The 13,595-nt window shown below is 53.4% G+C and overlaps 16 non-coding genes across 16 annotated transcripts; all 16 read left to right on the forward strand.

The window, feature by feature from the left end:
• Window positions 1-174: 174 nt before the first annotated feature.
• Window positions 175-246, forward strand: trnaq-uug (transfer RNA glutamine (anticodon UUG)). The gene has a single exon. It is a non-coding gene; the product is annotated as a tRNA-Gln (tRNA).
• Window positions 247-1,430: 1,184 nt separating this feature from the next.
• trnaq-cug (transfer RNA glutamine (anticodon CUG)) lies at window positions 1,431-1,502 on the forward strand. The gene has a single exon. It is a non-coding gene; the product is annotated as a tRNA-Gln (tRNA).
• Window positions 1,503-1,764: 262 nt separating this feature from the next.
• trnaq-uug (transfer RNA glutamine (anticodon UUG)) lies at window positions 1,765-1,836 on the forward strand. Its single transcript has one exon. It is a non-coding gene; the product is annotated as a tRNA-Gln (tRNA).
• A 1,184-nt stretch (window positions 1,837-3,020) lies between these two features.
• Window positions 3,021-3,092, forward strand: trnaq-cug (transfer RNA glutamine (anticodon CUG)). Its single transcript has one exon. It is a non-coding gene; the product is annotated as a tRNA-Gln (tRNA).
• Window positions 3,093-3,354: 262 nt separating this feature from the next.
• Window positions 3,355-3,426, forward strand: trnaq-uug (transfer RNA glutamine (anticodon UUG)). Its single transcript has one exon. It is a non-coding gene; the product is annotated as a tRNA-Gln (tRNA).
• Window positions 3,427-4,610: 1,184 nt separating this feature from the next.
• trnaq-cug (transfer RNA glutamine (anticodon CUG)) lies at window positions 4,611-4,682 on the forward strand. Its single transcript has one exon. It is a non-coding gene; the product is annotated as a tRNA-Gln (tRNA).
• Window positions 4,683-4,944: 262 nt separating this feature from the next.
• On the forward strand, window positions 4,945-5,016 carry trnaq-uug (transfer RNA glutamine (anticodon UUG)). The gene has a single exon. It is a non-coding gene; the product is annotated as a tRNA-Gln (tRNA).
• Window positions 5,017-6,200: 1,184 nt separating this feature from the next.
• On the forward strand, window positions 6,201-6,272 carry trnaq-cug (transfer RNA glutamine (anticodon CUG)). The gene has a single exon. It is a non-coding gene; the product is annotated as a tRNA-Gln (tRNA).
• A 262-nt stretch (window positions 6,273-6,534) lies between these two features.
• On the forward strand, window positions 6,535-6,606 carry trnaq-uug (transfer RNA glutamine (anticodon UUG)). Its single transcript has one exon. It is a non-coding gene; the product is annotated as a tRNA-Gln (tRNA).
• Window positions 6,607-7,790: 1,184 nt separating this feature from the next.
• Window positions 7,791-7,862, forward strand: trnaq-cug (transfer RNA glutamine (anticodon CUG)). Its single transcript has one exon. It is a non-coding gene; the product is annotated as a tRNA-Gln (tRNA).
• A 262-nt stretch (window positions 7,863-8,124) lies between these two features.
• Window positions 8,125-8,196, forward strand: trnaq-uug (transfer RNA glutamine (anticodon UUG)). Its single transcript has one exon. It is a non-coding gene; the product is annotated as a tRNA-Gln (tRNA).
• Window positions 8,197-9,380: 1,184 nt separating this feature from the next.
• Window positions 9,381-9,452, forward strand: trnaq-cug (transfer RNA glutamine (anticodon CUG)). Its single transcript has one exon. It is a non-coding gene; the product is annotated as a tRNA-Gln (tRNA).
• A 262-nt stretch (window positions 9,453-9,714) lies between these two features.
• trnaq-uug (transfer RNA glutamine (anticodon UUG)) lies at window positions 9,715-9,786 on the forward strand. Its single transcript has one exon. It is a non-coding gene; the product is annotated as a tRNA-Gln (tRNA).
• Window positions 9,787-10,970: 1,184 nt separating this feature from the next.
• On the forward strand, window positions 10,971-11,042 carry trnaq-cug (transfer RNA glutamine (anticodon CUG)). Its single transcript has one exon. It is a non-coding gene; the product is annotated as a tRNA-Gln (tRNA).
• Window positions 11,043-12,560: 1,518 nt separating this feature from the next.
• Window positions 12,561-12,632, forward strand: trnaq-cug (transfer RNA glutamine (anticodon CUG)). Its single transcript has one exon. It is a non-coding gene; the product is annotated as a tRNA-Gln (tRNA).
• Window positions 12,633-12,894: 262 nt separating this feature from the next.
• On the forward strand, window positions 12,895-12,966 carry trnaq-uug (transfer RNA glutamine (anticodon UUG)). The gene has a single exon. It is a non-coding gene; the product is annotated as a tRNA-Gln (tRNA).
• The last annotated feature ends 629 nt before the right edge of the window (window positions 12,967-13,595 follow it).

A 13,595-nucleotide genomic window follows, 5' to 3' on the forward strand; every position in this document is an offset into this window, starting at 1 on the left:
TTGCGACAGTGTTTGCGATGCTCCTGCGTCGAGCGCGCTCGCTGCTTTTGCTCTGCCCTGTACCACGCAAGTATTCCCTGCCAAGGACGCAGCAGCGAGAGACCAGATTCTGAGAGCGTTGCTGCAAGTGTGAATGCAGGAAAGCTCAGGCCTGCCTGAGGCGGCAGCACTGCTGGTTCCGTGGTGTAATGGCTAGCACTCTGGACTTTGAATCCAGCGATCCGAGTTCGAATCTCGGCGGAACCTTGACTTGCTTCGTCCCGGCCCTTGTTTAATGTGGGACGCGCGAGTGAAATCTGCCTACGGGCCAATTGTAAGAGCAGCCCTTTTAGCACCTTGGAGTCAGATCTCATCGCATTTCTGCCAGAACGGGATGATGCCAATCCCGAGGTGGCGTCTTAAGCTCGCCACCGGTGCCTGCTTTTGCTCTCTCCTGAACCACGGATGTGTTTTCTTCGAAGGACACAGCATTAAGAGACAAGCTGCAGTCAAGCGGTGTTGTTTTTGGAGCTCCTCTCTGTGTTCCACAGACAGCTGGTGAAAAGGTGACAGGAATTGAAATGAGGCGCATGCTGGACAGGTGCTCTTTTCTTTAATTTGATTCAACAATTCACAGGAACAGCTGGACACAGAGAAACCGCAATTTTACCAGGGAGAGGAGCGGCAAAGCCAGGCCCCGAGCCCTACCGTTCAACCAGTTTTCAGGGAAACCAGGAACCTCAAATCCCAGTTTCAATCACTACAAAACGGTAACAATGACATTTGTACGTACAAGGCAGTCCAACGACATCAAAAACAGTGCATACAATGCAGACTCCCGGAAAGCCAGGGACACGTGCTCTTGAACACAGTCCGTCTGAGATCTCACTTTGCTTAAAAGCATTGCTCATCGCAGCGCTGACACAGCGATGGCCGCCGGTAAGGGAGAGAAACAGCAGCGGTGCTGTTTGAATAGGCAGCTGTACTGCAGATGTGCGACTTGTCCTACAGCTGTACTTAGCAGAAGGAAGGCTAACTGTGAGGTGAGAAAGCTGAAGCCAAAGTGAAATGCTGGCGAGGCGATTGTCCAGCAGCTTGAAAGTTTGCCAGTGAGAGAGATTAGCGAGCAGTAGCCCGGCTCAGAGTTGTTCATGGCCGACAGCAGCCCTGCTCCCGCTGAGAAACTAGGTTTCGCGGACAGGTCGGCATATCTGGCACGGCCCGAGCTGCTTTCGGAAACTTCGGCAAAGTGGATTTCGGAGGCGAGGGCGACCGGCCTTACAGGGCAGCAGGCCGAGACAGCGTGGTTGCACTTGCGAAAGACCGAGTGCACGAGCTGCTGGATCAGCAGATCCACAGTCGCCATTGTGATCCTTGTCGTTGCTGTTTCCACGCTTGACGAAGGAGGCAAACATCCTTGAGCAGTGGTTCGGCAGCCCCTGCTGTCTCAGGGTTCCATGGTGTAATGGTGAGCACTCTGGACTCTGAATCCAGCGATCCGAGTTCCAATCTCGGTGGAGCCTTCTTTCTGGCTGCGTGAGCGATTGTCTTCGACAGAACTGTTGACTTCACAAATTCCACACCCATGATGGAAGTGGGCTGGTTTTCCCCTTGCGACAGTGTTTGCGATGCTCCTGCGTCGAGCGCGCGAGCTGCTTTTGCTCTGCCCTGTACCACGCAAGTATTCCCTGCCAAGGACGCAGCAGCGAGAGACCAGATTCTGAGAGCGTTGCTGCAAGTGTGAATGCAGGAAAGCTCAGGCCTGCCTGAGGCGGCAGCACTGCTGGTTCCGTGGTGTAATGGCTAGCACTCTGGACTTTGAATCCAGCGATCCGAGTTCGAATCTCGGCGGAACCTTGACTTGCTTCGTCCCGGCCCTTGTTTAATGTGGGACGCGCGAGTGAAATCTGCCTACGGGCCAATTGTAAGAGCAGCCCTTTTAGCACCTTGGAGTCAGATCTCATCGCATTTCTGCCAGAACGGGATGATGCCAATCCCGAGGTGGCGTCTTAAGCTCGCCACCGGTGCCTGCTTTTGCTCTCTCCTGAACCACGGATGTGTTTTCTTCGAAGGACACAGCATTAAGAGACAAGCTGCAGTCAAGCGGTGTTGTTTTTGGAGCTCCTCTCTGTGTTCCACAGACAGCTGGTGAAAAGGTGACAGGAATTGAAATGAGGCGCATGCTGGACAGGTGCTCTTTTCTTTAATTTGATTCAACAATTCACAGGAACAGCTGGACACAGAGAAACCGCAATTTTACCAGGGAGAGGAGCGGCAAAGCCAGGCCCCGAGCCCTACCGTTCAACCAGTTTTCAGGGAAACCAGGAACCTCAAATCCCAGTTTCAATCACTACAAAACGGTAACAATGACATTTGTACGTACAAGGCAGTCCAACGACATCAAAAACAGTGCATACAATACAGACTCCCGGAAAGCCAGGGACACGTGCTCTTGAACACAGTCCGTCTGAGATCTCACTTTGCTTAAAAGCATTGCTCATCGCAGCGCTGACACAGCGATGGCCGCCGGTAAGGGAGAGAAACAGCAGCGGTGCTGTTTGAATAGGCAGCTGTACTGCAGATGTGCGACTTGTCCTACAGCTGTACTTAGCAGAAGGAAGGCTAACTGTGAGGTGAGAAAGCTGAAGCCAAAGTGAAATGCTGGCGAGGCGATTGTCCAGCAGCTTGAAAGTTTGCCAGTGAGAGAGATTAGCGAGCAGTAGCCCGGCTCAGAGTTGTTCATGGCCGACAGCAGCCCTGCTCCCGCTGAGAAACTAGGTTTCGCGGACAGGTCGGCATATCTGGCACGGCCCGAGCTGCTTTCGGAAACTTCGGCAAAGTGGATTTCGGAGGCGAGGGCGACCGGCCTTACAGGGCAGCAGGCCGAGACAGCGTGGTTGCACTTGCGAAAGACCGAGTGCACGAGCTGCTGGATCAGCAGATCCACAGTCGCCATTGTGATCCTTGTCGTTGCTGTTTCCACGCTTGACGAAGGAGGCAAACATCCTTGAGCAGTGGTTCGGCAGCCCCTGCTGTCTCAGGGTTCCATGGTGTAATGGTGAGCACTCTGGACTCTGAATCCTGCGATCCGAGTTCAAATCTCGGTGGAGCCTTCTTTTTGGCTGCGTGAGCGATTGTCTTCGACAGAACTGTTGACTTCACAAATTCCACACCCATGATGGAAGTGGGCTGGTTTTCCCCTTGCGACAGTGTTTGCGATGCTCCTGCGTCGAGCGCGCTCGCTGCTTTTGCTCTGCCCTGTACCACGCAAGTATTCCCTGCCAAGGACGCAGCAGCGAGAGACCAGATTCTGAGAGCGTTGCTGCAAGTGTGAATGCAGGAAAGCTCAGGCCTGCCTGAGGCGGCAGCACTGCTGGTTCCGTGGTGTAATGGCTAGCACTCTGGACTTTGAATCCAGCGATCCGAGTTCGAATCTCGGCGGAACCTTGACTTGCTTCGTCCCGGCCCTTGTTTAATGTGGGACGCGCGAGTGAAATCTGCCTACGGGCCAATTGTAAGAGCAGCCCTTTTAGCACCTTGGAGTCAGATCTCATCGCATTTCTGCCAGAACGGGATGATGCCAATCCCGAGGTGGCGTCTTAAGCTCGCCACCGGTGCCTGCTTTTGCTCTCTCCTGAACCACGGATGTGTTTTCTTCGAAGGACACAGCATTAAGAGACAAGCTGCAGTCAAGCGGTGTTGTTTTTGGAGCTCCTCTCTGTGTTCCACAGACAGCTGGTGAAAAGGTGACAGGAATTGAAATGAGGCGCATGCTGGACAGGTGCTCTTTTCTTTAATTTGATTCAACAATTCACAGGAACAGCTGGACACAGAGAAACCGCAATTTTACCAGGGAGAGGAGCGGCAAAGCCAGGCCCCGAGCCCTACCGTTCAACCAGTTTTCAGGGAAACCAGGAACCTCAAATCCCAGTTTCAATCACTACAAAACGGTAACAATGACATTTGTACGTACAAGGCAGTCCAACGACATCAAAAACAGTGCATACAATGCAGACTCCCGGAAAGCCAGGGACACGTGCTCTTGAACACAGTCCGTCTGAGATCTCACTTTGCTTAAAAGCATTGCTCATCGCAGCGCTGACACAGCGATGGCCGCCGGTAAGGGAGAGAAACAGCAGCGGTGCTGTTTGAATAGGCAGCTGTACTGCAGATGTGCGACTTGTCCTACAGCTGTACTTAGCAGAAGGAAGGCTAACTGTGAGGTGAGAAAGCTGAAGCCAAAGTGAAATGCTGGCGAGGCGATTGTCCAGCAGCTTGAAAGTTTGCCAGTGAGAGAGATTAGCGAGCAGTAGCCCGGCTCAGAGTTGTTCATGGCCGACAGCAGCCCTGCTCCCGCTGAGAAACTAGGTTTCGCGGACAGGTCGGCATATCTGGCACGGCCCGAGCTGCTTTCGGAAACTTCGGCAAAGTGGATTTCGGAGGCGAGGGCGACCGGCCTTACAGGGCAGCAGGCCGAGACAGCGTGGTTGCACTTGCGAAAGACCGAGTGCACGAGCTGCTGGATCAGCAGATCCACAGTCGCCATTGTGATCCTTGTCGTTGCTGTTTCCACGCTTGACGAAGGAGGCAAACATCCTTGAGCAGTGGTTCGGCAGCCCCTGCTGTCTCAGGGTTCCATGGTGTAATGGTGAGCACTCTGGACTCTGAATCCAGCGATCCGAGTTCCAATCTCGGTGGAGCCTTCTTTCTGGCTGCGTGAGCGATTGTCTTCGACAGAACTGTTGACTTCACAAATTCCACACCCATGATGGAAGTGGGCTGGTTTTCCCCTTGCGACAGTGTTTGCGATGCTCCTGCGTCGAGCGCGCGAGCTGCTTTTGCTCTGCCCTGTACCACGCAAGTATTCCCTGCCAAGGACGCAGCAGCGAGAGACCAGATTCTGAGAGCGTTGCTGCAAGTGTGAATGCAGGAAAGCTCAGGCCTGCCTGAGGCGGCAGCACTGCTGGTTCCGTGGTGTAATGGCTAGCACTCTGGACTTTGAATCCAGCGATCCGAGTTCGAATCTCGGCGGAACCTTGACTTGCTTCGTCCCGGCCCTTGTTTAATGTGGGACGCGCGAGTGAAATCTGCCTACGGGCCAATTGTAAGAGCAGCCCTTTTAGCACCTTGGAGTCAGATCTCATCGCATTTCTGCCAGAACGGGATGATGCCAATCCCGAGGTGGCGTCTTAAGCTCGCCACCGGTGCCTGCTTTTGCTCTCTCCTGAACCACGGATGTGTTTTCTTCGAAGGACACAGCATTAAGAGACAAGCTGCAGTCAAGCGGTGTTGTTTTTGGAGCTCCTCTCTGTGTTCCACAGACAGCTGGTGAAAAGGTGACAGGAATTGAAATGAGGCGCATGCTGGACAGGTGCTCTTTTCTTTAATTTGATTCAACAATTCACAGGAACAGCTGGACACAGAGAAACCGCAATTTTACCAGGGAGAGGAGCGGCAAAGCCAGGCCCCGAGCCCTACCGTTCAACCAGTTTTCAGGGAAACCAGGAACCTCAAATCCCAGTTTCAATCACTACAAAACGGTAACAATGACATTTGTACGTACAAGGCAGTCCAACGACATCAAAAACAGTGCATACAATGCAGACTCCCGGAAAGCCAGGGACACGTGCTCTTGAACACAGTCCGTCTGAGATCTCACTTTGCTTAAAAGCATTGCTCATCGCAGCGCTGACACAGCGATGGCCGCCGGTAAGGGAGAGAAACAGCAGCGGTGCTGTTTGAATAGGCAGCTGTACTGCAGATGTGCGACTTGTCCTACAGCTGTACTTAGCAGAAGGAAGGCTAACAGTGAGGTGAGAAAGCTGAAGCCAAAGTGAAATGCTGGCGAGGCGATTGTCCAGCAGCTTGAAAGTTTGCCAGTGAGAGAGATTAGCGAGCAGTAGCCCGGCTCAGAGTTGTTCATGGCCGACAGCAGCCCTGCTCCCGCTGAGAAACTAGGTTTCGCGGACAGGTCGGCATATCTGGCACGGCCCGAGCTGCTTTCGGAAACTTCGGCAAAGTGGATTTCGGAGGCGAGGGCGACCGGCCTTACAGGGCAGCAGGCCGAGACAGCGTGGTTGCACTTGCGAAAGACCGAGTGCACGAGCTGCTGGATCAGCAGATCCACAGTCGCCATTGTGATCCTTGTCGTTGCTGTTTCCACGCTTGACGAAGGAGGCAAACATCCTTGAGCAGTGGTTCGGCCGCCCCTGCTGTCTCAGGGTTCCATGGTGTAATGGTGAGCACTCTGGACTCTGAATCCAGCGATCCGAGTTCCAATCTCGGTGGAGCCTTCTTTCTGGCTGCGTGAGCGATTGTCTTCGACAGAACTGTTGACTTCACAAATTCCACACCCATGATGGAAGTGGGCTGGTTTTCCCCTTGCGACAGTGTTTGCGATGCTCCTGCGTCGAGCGCGCGAGCTGCTTTTGCTCTGCCCTGTACCACGCAAGTATTCCCTGCCAAGGACGCAGCAGCGAGAGACCAGATTCTGAGAGCGTTGCTGCAAGTGTGAATGCAGGAAAGCTCAGGCCCGCCAGAGGCGGCAGCACTGCTGGTTCCGTGGTGTAATGGCTAGCACTCTGGACTTTGAATCCAGCGATCCGAGTTCGAATCTCGGCGGAACCTTGACTTGCTTCGTCCCGGCCCTTGTGTAATGTGGGACGCGCGAGTGAAATCTGCCTACGGGCCAATTGTAAGAGCAGCCCTTTTAGCACCTTGGAGTCAGATCTCATCGCATTTCTGCCAGAACGGGATGATGCCAATCCCGAGGTGGCGTCTTAAGCTCGCCACCGGTGCCTGCTTTTGCTCTCTCCTGAACCACGGATGTGTTTTCTTCGAAGGACACAGCATTAAGAGACAAGCTGCAGTCAAGCGGTGTTGTTTTTGGAGCTCCTCTCTGTGTTCCACAGACAGCTGGTGAAAAGGTGACAGGAATTGAAATGAGGCGCATGCTGGACAGGTGCTCTTTTCTTTAATTTGATTCAACAATTCACAGGAACAGCTGGACACAGAGAAACCGCAATTTTACCAGGGAGAGGAGCGGCAAAGCCAGGCCCCGAGCCCTACCGTTCAACCAGTTTTCAGGGAAACCAGGAACCTCAAATCCCAGTTTCAATCACTACAAAACGGTAACAATGACATTTGTACGTACAAGGCAGTCCAACGACATCAAAAACAGTGCATACAATACAGACTCCCGGAAAGCCAGGGACACGTGCTCTTGAACACAGTCCGTCTGAGATCTCACTTTGCTTAAAAGCATTGCTCATCGCAGCGCTGACACAGCGATGGCCGCCGGTAAGGGAGAGAAACAGCAGCGGTGCTGTTTGAATAGGCAGCTGTACTGCAGATGTGCGACTTGTCCTACAGCTGTACTTAGCAGAAGGAAGGCTAACTGTGAGGTGAGAAAGCTGAAGCCAAAGTGAAATGCTGGCGAGGCGATTGTCCAGCAGCTTGAAAGTTTGCCAGTGAGAGAGATTAGCGAGCAGTAGCCCGGCTCAGAGTTGTTCATGGCCGACAGCAGCCCTGCTCCCGCTGAGAAACTAGGTTTCGCGGACAGGTCGGCATATCTGGCACGGCCCGAGCTGCTTTCGGAAACTTCGGCAAAGTGGATTTCGGAGGCGAGGGCGACCGGCCTTACAGGGCAGCAGGCCGAGACAGCGTGGTTGCACTTGCGAAAGACCGAGTGCACGAGCTGCTGGATCAGCAGATCCACAGTCGCCATTGTGATCCTTGTCGTTGCTGTTTCCACGCTTGACGAAGGAGGCAAACATCCTTGAGCAGTGGTTCGGCAGCCCCTGCTGTCTCAGGGTTCCATGGTGTAATGGTGAGCACTCTGGACTCTGAATCCAGCGATCCGAGTTCCAATCTCGGTGGAGCCTTCTTTCTGGCTGCGTGAGCGATTGTCTTCGACAGAACTGTTGACTTCACAAATTCCACACCCATGATGGAAGTGGGCTGGTTTTCCCCTTGCGACAGTGTTTGCGATGCTCCTGCGTCGAGCGCGCGAGCTGCTTTTGCTCTGCCCTGTACCACGCAAGTATTCCCTGCCAAGGACGCAGCAGCGAGAGACCAGATTCTGAGAGCGTTGCTGCAAGTGTGAATGCAGGAAAGCTCAGGCCCGCCAGAGGCGGCAGCACTGCTGGTTCCGTGGTGTAATGGCTAGCACTCTGGACTTTGAATCCAGCGATCCGAGTTCGAATCTCGGCGGAACCTTGACTTGCTTCGTCCCGGCCCTTGTTTAATGTGGGACGAGCGAGTGAAATCTGCCTACGGGCCAATTGTAAGAGCAGCCCTTTTAGCACCTTGGAGTCAGATCTCATCGCATTTCTGCCAGAACGGGATGATGCCAATCCCGAGGTGGCGTCTTAAGCTCGCCACCGGTGCCTGCTTTTGCTCTCTCCTGAACCACGGATGTGTTTTCTTCGAAGGACACAGCATTAAGAGACAAGCTGCAGTCAAGCGGTGTTGTTTTTGGAGCTCCTCTCTGTGTTCCACAGACAGCTGGTGAAAAGGTGACAGGAATTGAAATGAGGCGCATGCTGGACAGGTGCTCTTTTCTTTAATTTGATTCAACAATTCACAGGAACAGCTGGACACAGAGAAACCGCAATTTTACCAGGGAGAGGAGCGGCAAAGCCAGGCCCCGAGCCCTACCGTTCAACCAGTTTTCAGGGAAACCAGGAACCTCAAATCCCAGTTTCAATCACTACAAAACGGTAACAATGACATTTGTACGTACAAGGCAGTCCAACGACATCAAAAACAGTGCATACAATACAGACTCCCGGAAAGCCAGGGACACGTGCTCTTGAACACAGTCCGTCTGAGATCTCACTTTGCTTAAAAGCATTGCTCATCGCAGCGCTGACACAGCGATGGCCGCCGGTAAGGGAGAGAAACAGCAGCGGTGCTGTTTGAATAGGCAGCTGTACTGCAGATGTGCGACTTGTCCTACAGCTGTACTTAGCAGAAGGAAGGCTAACTGTGAGGTGAGAAAGCTGAAGCCAAAGTGAAATGCTGGCGAGGCGATTGTCCAGCAGCTTGAAAGTTTGCCAGTGAGAGAGATTAGCGAGCAGTAGCCCGGCTCAGAGTTGTTCATGGCCGACAGCAGCCCTGCTCCCGCTGAGAAACTAGGTTTCGCGGACAGGTCGGCATATCTGGCACGGCCCGAGCTGCTTTCGGAAACTTCGGCAAAGTGGATTTCGGAGGCGAGGGCGACCGGCCTTACAGGGCAGCAGGCCGAGACAGCGTGGTTGCACTTGCGAAAGACCGAGTGCACGAGCTGCTGGATCAGCAGATCCACAGTCGCCATTGTGATCCTTGTCGTTGCTGTTTCCACGCTTGACGAAGGAGGCAAACATCCTTGAGCAGTGGTTCGGCAGCCCCTGCTGTCTCAGGGTTCCATGGTGTAATGGTGAGCACTCTGGACTCTGAATCCAGCGATCCGAGTTCAAATCTCGGTGGAGCCTTCTTTCTGGCTGCGTGAGCGATTGTCTTCGACAGAACTGTTGACTTCACAAATTCCACACCCATGATGGAAGTGGGCTGGTTTTCCCCTTGCGACAGTGTTTGCGATGCTCCTGCGTCGAGCGCGCTCGCTGCTTTTGCTCTGCCCTGTACCACGCAAGTATTCCCTGCCAAGGACGCAGCAGCGAGAGACCAGATTCTGAGAGCGTTGCTGCAAGTGTGAATGCAGGAAAGCTCAGGCCTGCCAGAGGCGGCAGCGCTGCTGGTTCCGTGGTGTAATGGCTAGCACTCTGGACTTTGAATCCAGCGATCCGAGTTCGAATCTCGGCGGAACCTTGACTTGCTTCGTCCCGGCCCTTGTTTAATGTGGGATGCGCGAGTGAAATCTGCCTACGGGCCAATTGTAAGAGCAGCCCTTTTAGCACCTTGGAGTCAGATCTCATCGCATTTCTGCCAGAACGGGATGATGCCAATCCCGAGGTGGCGTCTTAAGCTCGCCACCGGTGCCTGCTTTTGCTCTCTCCTGAACCACGGATGTGTTTTCTTCGAAGGACACAGCATTAAGAGACAAGCTGCAGTCAAGCGGTGTTGTTTTTGGAGCTCCTCTCTGTGTTCCACAGACAGCTGGTGAAAAGGTGACAGGAATTGAAATGAGGCGCATGCTGGACAGGTGCTCTTTTCTTTAATTTGATTCAACAATTCACAGGAACAGCTGGACACAGAGAAACCGCAATTTTACCAGGGAGAGGAGCGGCAAAGCCAGGCCCTGAGCCCTACCGTTCAACCAGTTTTCAGGGAAACCAGGAACCTCAAATCCCAGTTTCAATCACTACAAAACGGTAACAATGACATTTGTACGTACAAGGCAGTCCAACGACATCAAAAACAGTGCATACAATACAGACTCCCGGAAAGCCAGGGACACGTGCTCTTGAACACAGTCCGTCTGAGATCTCACTTTGCTTAAAAGCATTGCTCATCGCAGCGCTGACACAGCGATGGCCGCCGGTAAGGGAGAGAAACAGCAGCGGTGCTGTTTGAATAGGCAGCTGTACTGCAGATGTGCGACTTGTCCTACAGCTGTACTTAGCAGAAGGAAGGCTAACTGTGAGGTGAGAAAGCTGAAGCCAAAGTGAATTGCTGGCGAGGCGATTGTCCAGCAGCTTGAAAGTTTGCCAGTGAGAGAGATTAGCGAGCAGTAGCCCGGCTCAGAGTTGTTCATGGCCGACAGCAGCCCTGCTCCCGCTGAGAAACTAGGTTTCGCGGACAGGTCGGCATATCTGGCACGGCCCGAGCTGCTTTCGGAAACTTCGGCAAAGTGGATTTCGGAGGCGAGGGCGACCGGCCTTACAGGGCAGCAGGCCGAGACAGCGTGGTTGCACTTGCGAAAGACCGAGTGCACGAGCTGCTGGATCAGCAGATCCACAGTCGCCATTGTGATCCTTGTCGTTGCTGTTTCCACGCTTGACGAAGGAGGCAAACATCCTTGAGCAGTGGTTCGGCAGCCCCTGCTGTCTCAGGGTTCCATGGTGTAATGGTGAGCACTCTGGACTCTGAATCCAGCGATCCGAGTTCAAATCTCGGTGGAGCCTTCTTTCTGGCTGCGTGAGCGATTGTCTTCGACAGAACTGTTGACTTCACAAATTCCACACCCATGATGGAAGTGGGCTGGTTTTCCCCTTGCGACAGTGTTTGCGATGCTCCTGCGTCGAGCGCGCTCGCTGCTTTTGCTCTGCCCTGTACCACGCAAGTATTCCCTGCCAAGGACGCAGCAGCGAGAGACCAGATTCTGAGAGCGTTGCTGCAAGTGTGAATGCAGGAAAGCTCAGGCCTGCCAGAGGCGGCAGCACTGCTGGTTCCGTGGTGTAATGGCTAGCCCTCTGGACTTTGAATCCAGCGATCCGAGTTCGAATCTCGGCGCAACCTTGACTTGCTTCGTCCCGGCCCTTGTTTAATGTGGGATGCGCGAGTGAAATCTGCCTACGGGCCAATTGTAAGAGCAGCCCTTTTAGCACCTTGGAGTCAGATCTCATCGCATTTCTGCCAGAACGGGATGATGCCAATCCCGAGGTGGCGTCTTAAGCTCGCCACCGGTGCCTGCTTTTGCTCTCTCCTGAACCACGGATGTGTTTTCTTCGAAGGACACAGCATTAAGAGACAAGCTGCAGTCAAGCGGTGTTGTTTTTGGAGCTCCTCTCTGTGTTCCACAGACAGCTGGTGAAAAGGTGACAGGAATTGAAATGAGGCGCATGCTGGACAGGTGCTCTTTTCTTTAATTTGATTCAACAATTCACAGGAACAGCTGGACACAGAGAAACCGCAATTTTACCAGGGAGAGGAGCGGCAAAGCCAGGCCCCGAGCCCTACCGTTCAACCAGTTTTCAGGGAAACCAGGAACCTCAAATCCCAGTTTCAATCACTACAAAACGGTAACAATGACATTTGTACGTACAAGGCAGTCCAACGACATCAAAAACAGTGCATACAATACAGACTCCCGGAAAGCCAGGGACACGTGCTCTTGAACACAGTCCGTCTGAGATCTCACTTTGCTTAAAAGCATTGCTCATCGCAGCGCTGACACAGCGATGGCCGCCGGTAAGGGAGAGAAACAGCAGCGGTGCTGTTTGAATAGGCAGCTGTACTGCAGATGTGCGACTTGTCCTACAGCTGTACTTAGCAGAAGGAAGGCTAACTGTGAGGTGAGAAAGCTGAAGCCAAAGTGAATTGCTGGCGAGGCGATTGTCCAGCAGCTTGAAAGTTTGCCAGTGAGAGAGATTAGCGAGCAGTAGCCCGGCTCAGAGTTGTTCATGGCCGACAGCAGCCCTGCTCCCGCTGAGAAACTAGGTTTCGCGGACAGGTCGGCATATCTGGCACGGCCCGAGCTGCTTTCGGAAACTTCGGCAAAGTGGATTTCGGAGGCGAGGGCGACCGGCCTTACAGGGCAGCAGGCCGAGACAGCGTGGTTGCACTTGCGAAAGACCGAGTGCACGAGCTGCTGGATCAGCAGATCCACAGTCGCCATTGTGATCCTTGTCGTTGCTGTTTCCACGCTTGACGAAGGAGGCAAACATCCTTGAGCAGTGGTTCGGCAGCCCCTGCTGTCTCAGGGTTCCATGGTGTAATGGTGAGCACTCTGGACTCTGAATCCAGCGATCCGAGTTCAAATCTCGGTGGAGCCTTCTTTCTGGCTGCGTGAGCGATTGTCTTCGACAGAACTGTTGACTTCACAAATTCCACACCCATGATGGAAGTGGGCTGGTTTTCCCCTTGCGACAGTGTTTGCGATGCTCCTGCGTCGAGCGCGCTCGCTGCTTTTGCTCTGCCCTGTACCACGCAAGTATTCCCTGCCAAGGACGCAGCAGCGAGAGACCAGATTCTGAGAGCGTTGCTGCAAGTGTGAATGCAGGAAAGCTCAGGCCTGCCAGAGGCGGCAGCACTGCTGGTTCCGTGGTGTAATGGCTAGCACTCTGGACTTTGAATCCAGCGATCCGAGTTCGAATCTCGGCGCAACCTTGACTTGCTTCGTCCCGGCCCTTGTTTAATGTGGGATGCGCGAGTGAAATCTGCCTACGGGCCAATTGTAAGAGCAGCCCTTTTAGCACCTTGGAGTCAGATCTCATCGCATTTCTGCCAGAACGGGATGATGCCAATCCCGAGGTGGCGTCTTAAGCTCGCCACCGGTGCCTGCTTTTGCTCTCTCCTGAACCACGGATGTGTTTTCTTCGAAGGACACAGCATTAAGAGACAAGCTGCAGTCAAGCGGTGTTGTTTTTGGAGCTCCTCTCTGTGTTCCACAGACAGCTGGTGAAAAGGTGACAGGAATTGAAATGAGGCGCATGCTGGACAGGTGCTCTTTTCTTTAATTTGATTCAACAATTCACAGGAACAGCTGGACACAGAGAAACCGCAATTTTACCAGGGAGAGGAGCGGCAAAGCCAGGCCCCGAGCCCTACCGTTCAACCAGTTTTCAGGGAAACCAGGAACCTCAAATCCCAGTTTCAATCACTACAAAACGGTAACAATGACATTTGTACGTACAAGGCAGTCCAACGACATCAAAAACAGTGCATACAATACAGACTCCCGGAAAGCCAGGGACACGTGCTCTTGAACACAGTCCGTCTGAGATCTCACTTTGCTT

The sequence above is a fragment of the Chiloscyllium punctatum genome, chromosome 21 (genome assembly GCF_047496795.1).
Source record: "Chiloscyllium punctatum isolate Juve2018m chromosome 21, sChiPun1.3, whole genome shotgun sequence".
Classification (NCBI taxonomy): Eukaryota; Metazoa; Chordata; class Chondrichthyes; order Orectolobiformes; family Hemiscylliidae; genus Chiloscyllium; species Chiloscyllium punctatum.